We start from the raw sequence: 13,142 nt of genomic DNA, 5'->3' as shown, positions 1-13,142 counted from the left end.
CTTAGCTTCTCCTTAACTCCCTCACGGCAAATTGATGGAGGGGCACATTTTTAAATGGTTTCTTGTTCACACTGAACTTTAACTTTTTAACACCTTATTTTTATATATTGTATAATTACATTTGTATAAAAATCAAAAATAGGCAAACTAAGTTACCTCTGGTGAGGAGAGAGGGGCAGAGGTTGGGAGGGGCAAGAGGGAGCATCAGGGGTGCTGATCACACAGATGTGTTTATTGTGATTTTGCACTTTTTTGTATCTATGTTGCCTCGATGGTTTTCTTAAAGATCACAATTTGACTCTGACTAATTCCAATGTCCTTTTCCCCACAGTACTGTTTCCACTCAAGTTCATTGTAAAACAAGTTTTCTTGGAGGGCTGACTTAATAAAGGGTGGGAGCTGAACCCCAATTACTAGCATCTGATCTACCTCCTTGCCTACTGAGTCACCATTTTTCAGGAGTTAACAGTCACTTCCTAATTCACTTGTTAAAAATATTTTTTTACTAATTTTATTTCTGAAAAATATTCTTACTAAAGAAATCTTCCTATTTTTACATGAGATGAGTTGAAGTGTGTTTTACTATGAACTACATTCTTAGAACATGCAGCTTACATCTTAGATAACAGCCCCCCTAAATCACACCTTATTGCCTTTAGTTGAATTTATTAAACTGATCATTTACGTGAGCAATGCATCGCTTTCAAAACCAAGCAGTAAGCAAATGACTAACTGCTCTCCCATCTGTTCACATTCTGCATTGGCTTCCAGGAGTGTTTACCTAATATGTCTAAAGTAGTTGTGAATAAACAAAACACAGTTTTCAGAGGAACTGCTCATTATACATTACATCACATGGCACTTCCATCTTAGTCTAAGAAAAAACAAAACAGACCTTAAGAAGTGCATCTGCAGACAAACTCCACTTATTCTGAATGTCATCTTGCTTACCTGGGACAGCCAGGACATATACAGTACTGACAGAATACATTTGCAATATTTCATGTAATCCTTCTGATTTCTTTTGAGATTTTTGGTCAGAGATTAAAATAGACGGAAAAGTTTCTCTGGTTTTCCACTGAGGACTTCTGCGAAAAAAACCTCCTCCCTTTGGCAAACATTTACTCACCACGTATTCCAAACGCTGTGACTGATCTTAAAATACATATATTGTTCAAAGTGTTAAAATGTATCAAGGAGAGGGGTCTCCCTGGTGGCACAAGGGGTTAAGTCTCAGCATTATGAAGCTATCCACAGATACTGCAGCCTGACTTCAATCCCCCGCCAGGCACAGCAGCCCTCTCCTGTCTCACCTGCTGCTCCCCTCAGCAGTGTATTTCAGTAGATCTGCCTGTTCTGCTCCCCACTCTGTCTCTGGTGAATCCTCTTGCCCCCACCCTTGCCCCTGCACTTCTGACCTGCATGCCAGCTCTTGTATGCATAAATAAATAAATCTTAAAAAATTTATCAAGGAGATCTGAAAGAAGCACAACAAATCAGACAGTGAAAATCACAGAATTATAAGAACTGAGGTCAGGATTCAGAAGCAGGTAACACTGACTCTTAAAGAACTGATGGAATTGAAAGGTGGAGACAGGGAGAAAGGACCATCACTCCACACAGAAGAAGCAACGTTAGAACCTGCATAAAAACAAAGGAGGAAAATGTAAGGAAGAAAATTCGAATATAGCAATTAAATGATTTCTCTTCACTGTCTCTATCTCAAGCCTCCACTGAGTAATCTGCCCTCCCAGACAAGGAGGTTATGTTTTTAAAGTCTAGTTTTCTGAGTTATAATTACTTAGATTGACATTCACCATTTTAAGATGTACCGTTCAAGGAGTTCTGACAAATGTTTGCTGTCATTTAATCTCCAGAGTCAGTCTTGGGAAAGTGAACTTGAGGGAAAAAGGGGTTTGCTGTTTGGCAGTTCCTCAAAAATTAAACATGAAATTACCATATGACTCAGCAATTCCACTTCTAAATTTAGACCCCAAAAATTGAAAGCAGGAATTAAGATACTTGTGCACCCATGTTCATAGCAGCATTAGTCACAATAGCCAAAAGGCGGAAATAACTCAAATGTCCATAAATGGATGAATGGATAAACAAAATGTGGTATATACACATAATGCGAGATTTTTCAGGCATAAAATAGAAAGTATCGGAGAAAGATAAATACTATATGATCTCAATTATATGTGAAATCTGAACAATCGAACACAGAGGAACAGTGTGCAGATTAGTGACTGCCAGGAACAGTATGGGGGTGACGGGTGATGAGGATAAATGGGTGAAGGTGGTCAAAGGGTACAAATAAGATAAATAAGTCCTGGGGATGTTCAGCATGCTGACTATAGCTAATGATACCATATTACATATTTAAAGTTGCTAAGAGAGTAGATCTTAAAGTGCTCAGCACAAGGCAAAAAAAAAATGGTAACTATGTATGGTGATGGGTATTAATTAAACTTATTATGATAATCATTTTTTGCAATATGTAAAAATATCAAATCATTACATTGTACATCTTAAAAACTTACACAATGTGATGTCAATAAATCTGTGGGAGGTGGGGGGACCACCAGGAAGGTATCAGGGCCTGGGAGGAGGGGATGATAAGAATTGTTGCTTAATCTTTAGATTTTCTATTTCCAGTAACAAAAACAGTCTTGGAAATAGACTGTGGTGATGATTACACAAAACTGTGAATGTATTTAATGGCACTGAATTGCACACTTAAAAATGGTTAAGACGGTGAATTTCATGTGTGCACATTTTACCAATTTTAACATTTAATTTTTTAAGTGATTTTGCCTTATTTCTAAGGGCACAGGTAATTCTGAACCCTCTGGTTAACACATGACAAACATACAGACCTGAGAATAAATACTACACTGTAGATAAATGAAATAAAATTAAACAGATGAAAGAGCGCTGCTAGTGGGGAGAAGTCTGAGAAAAGAGAGAGAAATGAAAGGCAGGGTGACTAGAATAAGAGGCCAGTGTGGTGGTGCCGGAACGGCCTGAGTTAGAACACTGGCAGAGGAGAGGGGAGACGGCATTCACACAAGAGGCAGAGAGAACTCAGGAACTAAGGGACCGCACCAGAGGGAAGAGTGGAAAATGCTTGGCCAGGGGCACATTAGACCTTCATGAGTCCTGGGCACTTTTGCCTAGGAGAGCTCTTTCCTACATTAAAAAAAAATAAAATTACATTTTATGATTGCACTGAATATGTTGGTATTACAGATTAAAAACATGATTTGTCCTAAAAGTGCATTTTTCCTTCTGATTTTAAAAGAACTTAAAACATTTTTGTGGACCCCTAAACATATATGATGGGCCTTCGGCGCTGCCCCTTCACAGCATCCTGGAGGCACAGGTCCCGACCAGGCCCGCATGAGAAACTGATGGTCTCCTTCTCCTTCCCTGTGCCCTCCTGACTGGTGGATTCCCAAGGTATTGAGTATTTTGTTAACGTAAATATGAGCTGGAGGGGACAAGGCATCAGAGGTGGTTGGCTCTGTGTGGGATTCAAAATAATTTGGGTCTGAATCACAGCTCTTCCTGGCTGTGTAAACTGGAGCAGTTACTTAACCTTTCTGAGCCAGTTTCTGTTAAATATAGGAGTTTCTAATATCACGAAGGTCTTGTGAGGCTTAAACAGGGTAAAAAAAAAAACCAAAAAACAACCAGCTAAATCTGGTGCTGACTGTTCACGGCTCCTGGTCAGTACACACACAGCGATTTGGGGCCTATTATAAGGGGTTTGAAGGACAACTGGAGAGGGTAACCCCAAAAGGGAGAAGCCCCAATAAGTGAAGGAATCCAGACAGCATGGAACTTACTCTGTGAAGGAACACAACTGTTTTCACACTCTTCAGGGCAAGTCAAATTTGTCTGTCATCTCCCACCCACACAGTCTGGAGTTCTATCTCCCCCAAGCACACAGTGGCTCATGTTACCCCCTAGAGACACCCTAATATGATCTCCCCAGAGAAAGGTTCCAGCTCTCCTAAATCCCATTTCTCTACATCCCCATCCCACTTGCCATTTCTCACACTCCCCAGCCCTTTCTGCGCATGTGGTTTCTTTTACCTAAAATGTCAGGGTTTTGTGAACTTCTATTCATCCTACAAGAACCAGCTGCATTGTCTCCTCCTTCCACAATTGCCTAGGCAAAATTATCCCTCCCTCACTGGGCTCCCACAGCACCTGCATCATCCTGTTTGATAATCTTTTGTTTACATCTCTTTCCCCAGCTGGAAGGTGAGTCCCAAAAGGGGAGGGGCTGTTGGACGCTCATTCACAGTCTACCTCCACTACCGGGTTCCCACCCAGCTGCTGCCCCACCTCCCGCACATGTTGGCAGCCCATGAATGAGGGAAGGAAGGTTTCTTCATTGTTTATTTGCTTTTGGAATCTCACTTCTCACACCTGTTCCAACACAGGATGCTGGTTTATGCAGTGAATTAAAGATTCAACACTTAGCTGTCACAATGAGGCATGAAGTAGCAAGAAACTAGAACTGCTTCCAAGATGGGAAACTTTCAGGGGGATTAATTTGATGATTACACCTGCGTCTCCAGGTGGCTACTCCTACGAGAATGGAGGATGGAAGAAGTCAATGGTACCCCAAGGCTTGGGATTCATTTATATAATCCGCACCCAATGGGTAAGATAGGGTGAGGGACTAGACAGCTGCCTCTAACATGGGCCTCCCCCTCCTTGTTCATTTCTCACCTACTCCCCCACTCGCTCCCCAGATAGCACTTGGCCTCTTCTCCTTCAAGATGATCCTCCTACTCCCCCAGTTTCTATGAGACCCTGAACTTATCCAGATGAAAACCCTGGGGTAGGGAAGAAGTTAACTCCAACCTCTAGGAATGGCTCTGCTAACTGCTTTTGGGTACTTTTTTCCTCTGAGGGAGGCAAACTGCCAGACCCCCAAGGTATACTTTGAAGGTATGAGGTATATAGTGCCAACAAGGCAGACTCCAGGTGTCTCAGTTCATTCTGGATTGTTCTCTTCCCCCATCTGACTCTCCCATCACAAGGTGATGGAAGACCTTGTGACTTTTGTGCCAGAAACCTCTGTCCATCCCAACTGTCACAGGAATTCTCCAGAACATGTTCCTGAGGAACATGTGGGGGAGTCGGGGAGAGACTGCAGTCAGCCCCTGTAGCCTGGAACCCTGCTTCTTCCTGTGCCTCTGAAAAGCCTTTTCTGAATCGAGTTGGCCAGGAGATCCCTGGTAACCCTAGCTGAACAGTGCCCTGGAGCAAGCAGGAGCTCTGGAAGGTGGTCATACCCACAGCAGCCTGGCTTCTCTGCTTGTGCTGGAGGAGCTCGTCATCCCTACGGCTCCAGCATCTCTTGCCTCCTTCCCATTCTGATGGCCACCACTCCTGTTCAAGGCTTCATTCATTTCACAGCTTACTCAAGCTCTTGCAGTAATCTGCCTTTTCCTCACTTAAACCTTTCTCTACAGTGCTGCTAAAGAAACTTCCTAAAGCACATTCCATGGGCCCTTTGACATGAAGCTTAGGAACACACAAAACTAATATAGGTGATAGTCAAAACAAAAGTTGCTTTGTGAGTGTAAGGGAGGTTGGGTATTGTGTAGGAAGGACATCAAGGAGGTTTCTGGGATGTTTGGAATGTAATAACTGATCTGTGTGGTCATTACGTATGTAAAAACTCATGGAGTCTCACTCTTAAGACTCTTACAACTTTACCATATATATGGTAAGAGATTCAATAAACATTAACAGAAAAGTGTAGAATATGTCTGTCTTGATTTAGCAAACATTTTTGAGTGCCCACAGTGGGGCAGGAATTCAGAGATGGGACACACAACTCCTAAGACCCACTCCCCCTCAGCTTGCCTTGTAGCTTTCTCTCATCCTTGTAGAAAAACCCAAGTAAACTATTAGCTGAGCCCAAATACAACCCTGCCTCCTCAGTTTCCTCTGAACCCACACAGGGCCGTGCTCCCATTGCCATCTCTTCTTTCTCCCAGTCCCACCTGCTGAAACCTGCTCCAAGGCTCTCGAAGCTTTATCTAATGAGAGACCTGTGCTCTTCTCTGCAACCCTGAGTTTCTGCTGGTGCTTTCTTCTGCCTGCCCTTCCCTACCAGATACAACCTCCTTGATGCAAGAGACTCATCTCTGATTTACCTCTGCTCCACAAATATCTGTTGAATTGAAAGAGCAGGAAAGGAAGAAGGCACAATAAACAGTTTTTCTAGCCTCCCAGCGTGGTCTCTGCTCATTGTAGGGATTGTACATAAAAAGCAAAAGCCTTCTTTATGGGCATTTGGCAGCGATGGTATGTTAATGCATTCAGTAATCCAAACCAAAAGGGTAGTGTGGGTGGGGAGGAGGACAGAAAGTGAGCCAATATGCCCTCTGGTAAGTGGTTCTCTGGGGCTGTGATTGGTTTATTTCTCCCTGAAGTCTATAGGGCTTACCTCTGTGTCGAGAGAAAGACCCTTATTGCTTCTATCTCAGAAGAGAGAGCAGACCCAAATTTTGAGCATCAAATGGATTGGTACGCAATACCCAGAAAGCTGTCAGCTCTGAATTTGTACTTCTATTAGAGACATCACTTCCATGTGTGACATTAGATATTAGTTGACGTGTACCTATGTCACACTAAGTGTGTTTGAATAAATGGATTGATTATCTGTCACAGGCAAGGCCCTGTGTTAAGAGGAACAGAGGATTCAAAAAGCAGAATTTGCTGTCCCTGCCTCCATGATTTAAAAAGCAGTTTGTATATGTATGGAATGTTCACCGAAGCATTATTTAAGACAAGAAAAAATAAGAAACAGCCTAAATCTCCATCATGAGAAGAACCATATAAAATATAACACCCTGACTTTGCAGAATATAATAAATAATTTAATGGAACTAACTGGGGATTATATATGCCAACATTAATAAATCTTGACAATATATTGAGTAAAAAAGTCAAACTGTAAAATGAAGCATATCATACAATACATTTATGCAAACACACACATAATGAAATTAATACTCTACATAGTATATGAATACATAATACATGTATGTTTCTTAATGGTACATGAGAACACACCCCCAGTTGTGCCTGTGGAAAGTGCAAGAAACAGGATGAATTATTTTTTAATTTTATTTTATTTTTAAGGTATTTATTTAATTTTAATTTTTAAATATATCATTATTTTTTGACATTATGTAAGTTTCAGAGCATAACATTATAATTCAACGTCTGTGTATACTACAACACTAGGTTCTGAATTTAGATTTAGATCAAAAGGGGCTTTTGCTTTTTCTATAATTACTCTCATTTTTTAAAAAGTAATTAGGAAGGCACGACCCTAGCACATGAGAAACTAAGAAATGAGTTCATCGATAACTACAGTAATATAAGTGACATCACAAGGCAGAATGGATTTATTGACCAAGGATCAGCATCTGTGATAATGGAATTTAGAAGAGAAAGAGCTTGCTGGGCATTAGGGAATCCTGAGAAGGAGCACAGGAGTTAGGACTTCGGGGGAAGTCATTAAGAAAGGGAATGAATGCTGTGTTGAAGGTGGGTTTTGTGACAATTCATCTGGCAACAGGTGTGCAATATAGACTTTGCATCATGAGTGTGTGGGGCTTTTTCCTCATACTTGTCAGGTCCCAGGAAATTGAAGGACAAGATATTACACAAGCTAAGCTCTCAGAGGGAGTCAGTTTAAGAAATGAAGGCTGCTCTGGGGTAACTCTTGAGTCAAATGAACAAGTGATCAGGGGCTCCCAAAGTATCTGTGTGCCTGGGAAGTTTGCTCATCAGTTTCATTCACTGGATTGTGAGATTCTCAGGGACTGCGGCTGGAAGTCTTCCTTTCTGGAGCCCTCATTCACAGACAGTGCACAGACAGAGCATGCAGTGAACACTTGTTGAATGAATAAAAAATGGATGATTGTATGAATGAATGAACAATGGTGATTGTATGAATAAATGAATATCACAGAAAGGTCCAGGAATCTAACCCAGAGAGTTTAGTTGTTTGCAAGGCTAACTGAAGTTCTGAGGCACATCTGCCCCGTCTCCATTCTCCCCTGCCACTGCCCCTTCCCTTGGAGTGTGGCTTTCATTTGTCTCTTGCCTTTTGTTCTGTCTGGGACTCCATTCCTAAACTCCGGGCTGTCTTTAGAATGAGGGTGGGAAGTAGCTGTCAACCCTCAGGGAGGTCCAGGATGGATACCAAGATCAGAGGAAGAAAAGATTTGAGAAAACATTTGGAGGACTAAACTGAGAATACCTTTACAGGAGTTGGATGGTGGTGTGTGTTGTTGGGGAGATGAGCCTATAGGAAGAGGGAATCAGGAAGTGAATGTGCTGGGGCCACATTTCAGAAAAACTGGATGTGGAGCTGGTTCATGCAGAGGTTTTCATGCATGGAACAGAGAATCCTAGAATTCCACAGACAACCTCCAGGGGTTTCCCAAACAATGAGGCAGCATCTGCCAAGGAGGGAAGATTAAAACTGCCAGAGGAACCTGTTCATCTATTATGTGTCCTACATCCTGAGTTCTGAGTCAAATTTCAGCTGAAGGAAGGAGAGGTGGAGAGAGAGATTGAGGGAGAATGAACTCAATTTTTTTTCAAATGTTTTAGCAGAGTGATTTTTTTTTTAATTAAGGTAATGTTGGTTTACATTGCTGTTTATGTTTAAGAAGTATAGGATCCCCTTCCCACCCTCACCCTGAAATGAGACCTCCTATAAAAAGTATTCTGGTTGGAAAGGTTCTCAATGAGAGTTTGTATTGGACTAACACAGGAGAAGGACTCAGTCTAAAGATCAATTCATTTGGAATTCCATAAATGGTCCACTCTATCTTTTTCTCAAGATTGGAGTACCCTCAAATATGAAAATGAAGAGACACAAAGCCTAGGGAAGCAGAAAAGAGTAGATAATTGGCATTTGGTTCTTGTTAAGAATCACTAACACCCTACTGAGCGTTTCTCAGGAGCTCTGCTCTACCCTTGCTTATATAATATCATTAATTCTCACAACATACTATGAGGTGGATCCTATTATCATTCCTACCAAGGTTCAGAAAGGTTGAGCAATTGCCCAGCATCATACCAAGTAGCAAGAGGCCGTACTGGGATTTAAATCCAGGTGGCCTGATTTCAGAGTCCCGAAACTTGAGCTCAGTGCAGGAGTATCTCCCAAAGACAGTGCATTGAGCAGGTGTGGTTGAAGCGAGGTCCTATAAAAGAGAGAACAACACTTTCATTTCTGAAAGAGTCCCATGTGGGGGCCTTGTGGAATTTTCCACAGAAAATTCCTGAAACCTCATTTTTGTTGGGCAGTTGCTTTTCTAGGCCCTGGGGTTGACTGACCATCTGGAAGTTTCATTCCCTTCTGAATGAAACATCTCCAGGAAGCTTAAAGGTAGCTTGCCTTGAATCACTGAACAGAAGGAGGAAAGGCCTGGCTATATAGGGAAGTAAGGACATTTAATTTTAAGAAAAGCTGGTTACATAGGAGGAAAGAGCTCTCTCAAACACTCAGAAAAGCTTTCTTGGGGAAGCATGACCAAACTTGTTTTGTGCAGTTCTGGGTGGCAGAACCAGGGTCAATGGTGAAGTAACAGGGGTATGCATTTCAAATCAACATTACAAATGATTTTTCTTAAACGTGTTTGAAAGCAAAATTGACAACACTGGAGGTAGTTGAGCAGTGCTCATTTACACAATTGCTCAGTGTAAAAGAGCAATCAAACAAAGACAGAGAATCAGGGACCATGATTGCTGTTCGAGAACTAATATGTTGGGTAGAAGGTTAGTGGACTACAGAAGCCTCCTCTATTTAAAGATTCCACAAGTTTATAATTATGTTTCTTTTCCTTTTCAAAACTTCACACTGAGCCATAGACTGACAAATGAACCCGACACTATCCTCTTAGAAATTCCGATATCTGCATGTCTGTGCAAAAAGAATCTCATCTGTCCAGAGGCCTAACATCTGTCAACAGGGGCACTGTTTTTCACACTAATACAGTAGTAGTCAGAATAAATACCATCTCCATTTGGGAGATAGTCCTTAACAGAAGAGAACTGGCCTGCTTGCTTAGGAATATATATCAGGCACTGATACTAGAGAAATCTTTTGAGCAGAGGCCCAGAACCTGAACAGTCATAATGAGACCAATTTAATGAGCCTCCTGTTCTACAACAATATTAATTACAACCCTGTCACAGGAGGCAGCCAACTCAAGATAAAATAGGTAAAATGTGCAGGAATTGGATCGCCTTCAGAATCTTTTCCCCAGATACAAACAAGCTTTCAGGCATGTGCATATGTCAATAGCAAGCATGACTTTAATACCGTATTTAAGATATTTGGAAGTAACATCCATGTAGTGGATCTAAACAGCAGATGTTCTTCTGAACTTTGAGTTTGTCTCTCAGAATGCATCTACCTCAAATCTGTCTGGTGAGGCTGATTGGCTCCAATTTACTGCTAGTCAGAAAAGAGAAGAAAAGGGGGTAGCAAAGGCCCTTCTTGTTAAGTAGATAGGTGCACCTCTAACCCTTATTTGGTCAAATCTCTCCACATAAAGAAATGGAATTTTTTCAGGTAAAATTTCATCAAGGGATTGTCATCAATCAAATTCAATCAGTCATCACTAGCGGCCTATTTACTGCTAAAATGTATTGAGCGCTAGCAGGTACCAGGCACTATTTTAAGGATTTTAGCTCATTTGGTCATCAGAAAGAACTTGTAGTGAGCACTGGCTAGTGTCCTTTACAGGAAGCCCAGAGATGTTAAGCAGTTTGTCCAAGGGCACACAGCCAGTTCAGTGGAGCCAGGATTCAAACCCAGTCTGACTGATTTTGCAGCCAGGGTGCTTAACCACAAGGCTATGCTGTGCGCTGTGTGTTAGCAGGCAGCTCCTTTATGCCACATGTGTAGGCTGAGTACCTCCTGTGTGCCAGGCACTGTGTAAGGCACTGGGAAGAGATAAATAAGACAGCCTCATGCAGAGTAGTTGGGTAATTCCAGCAGATCATAACAAATGGTACCATTTTCTGGGATTCAGCAAGGGCTTCTGGAAATGGTAAAGTACAACCAGAAACCTCAAAATGAATATAATTAGGGTAAGAGTTGAAAGAATAGCTGCAGGAGGAGGTTAAAGAAGAAGCTCAGAGTCAGTTTAGGATGTCAGGAGAGTCGGCATTTGTGAATATTGGGGAATGACCGGAAAGAGAGAAGAGATCTTCTTGACAAGAAGGATTTGGGAAGAGGCAGGACTTGAAATTGGCCCTTAAATTAGACAGAGTGAAAGAAGATGGACAGTGTGTATGATACAGACTTTAAATCTGTGTATTATAGCCTTTAAATACATTGACATTTTCTCATATTTACATAACCCTCTCACTCTAACTCAGACCCAGGGAACATTGACACATGGACAAAGGTCGGACTCTAAGGGGTTAATCATCTGCCAGTCAAAAGAAGCCAATGTGGTGTTTTCTCTTTTCTTACTAAATTCACATTGGTGAGATTTTGATGGTGCAAAGATTGGGGGCGGCCAGTGAAGGGATCATGCGAGAGGACAAACATGGAATCCTGAACCTGCACTAGGGCAGGCCGTGGTTACCCAGAATCTGACAAAAAGCAGCAGAAGCAGATGAAGCAAAGCCTGTGTCCACAAAAGCCAGGGAGACCCATAGGTCTGAAACACACACCAATCCCTGGCTCTAGTGCCTGAACCCACTGACTTGTGAACCTAGGCCAGAGTCCATGCTCACCCCCAGCTCCCCACCCCCAGATTGTGGATGGGCTTGCTGGGACCAGCACACTCTTTCCATCCCAATCCTTGCTGCCTCTGCAGGAAGGCTTCTCTGAGTTTAGTGTGCCTTGAATCGCCTACAGGGCTGGTTGAACCACAGACGCAGGCCCACCTCCAGAGCTTCTGAGTTAGTAGGCCTGGGATGGCGCCAAACATTTGCATTTCCAACATGTTCCCAAGTGATGTGCACGCTGGTGGGCCACATTTTGAGAATTGCTGCTCCATGGCACCTCTCCAGAATGACTTCCCCACCCCCCCCCCAGCCCCTCTGGCTTTCCTCACAGAATCACTGTGCTTCTAAGTCAATGCGTACTGCAAAGACAAACCCACGGCCTTAAGGAGGAGCCTGACAAGGGAATCTGTGGAAACTGGATGGGCTCAGATGCACCTAGCACGTTGTAGGGAAGATGGGAACTATGTGAACTGGGAAATACAGGCCCCAGTAAAAGTGGGCAAGTTCCTCAGCTTGAGCCCATTTTTGCTGGGTGTCATTGCAAGCCCAGTACTGACAGCTCTTCTAGCATTCAAGAAAAGGTAGAAATTCTGAATTTTATGTAAAATATCCAGTTCTTCAAAGCTGGTTCAAAAATTTTTTTTAATTTTTTTTTAATTTTTAATTTTTTAGGATTTATTTTTATTTATACAAGAACTGGGGCATAGGCCAGAGGCACAGGAGGGTCTGAGGAGTCACCAGAGACAAAGTGGGGAGCAGAATAGGTGGATGGACCCAAGACACTGCTGAGGGTAGCAGTGGGCAAGGCAGGAGAGGTCTGCCACGTCATGTGGGTATCTCCCTGGCCGGCTGGGAATAAAACTTGCATTGCGGACAGCTTCAAGGCACTGTGCTCAACCCCTGCGCCACCAGGGAGGCCCTGGTTCAAAAAAATTTTTTTTAGATTTATTTATTTATTTTATACAAGCACTGGGTACAGACAGAAGCATGGGAGGGTGAGAGAATTCACCAGAGCCAGAGCGGGGAACAGAACAGGTGGACTGATGAAACACTGCTGAGGGGAGCAGCGGGCACGGTAGAAGAAGTCTGCGTGCCATGTGGGAACCTCCTCAGCGGCCCCTCCTCGGCGGCCCGGGGATCAAACTGGTGCTGCAGAGGCTGCGGGCAGCTTCGCAGCCCAGCACTCAACCACTGTGCCACCGGGGAGGCCCCCATGGTTCAAATTTTTTAAGACACAGCAGGCCGAGTCAGGTGATTTCTTTCACCCTTGTAGTTTTAATATTTTATGGTTTGGGCTTGTAGCAAAGTGTTCTGCTGATGTGTTCTCCCTATCACAGGGA

This window comes from Talpa occidentalis, unplaced genomic scaffold, assembly GCF_014898055.3.
Source record: "Talpa occidentalis isolate TD23 unplaced genomic scaffold, MPIMG_talOcc4v2.1 talOcc4.8, whole genome shotgun sequence".
Lineage (NCBI taxonomy): Eukaryota > Metazoa > Chordata > Mammalia > Eulipotyphla > Talpidae > Talpa > Talpa occidentalis.
The sequence above is the reverse complement of the archived record's forward strand: the minus strand, read 5'-3'. Positions refer to the sequence as shown.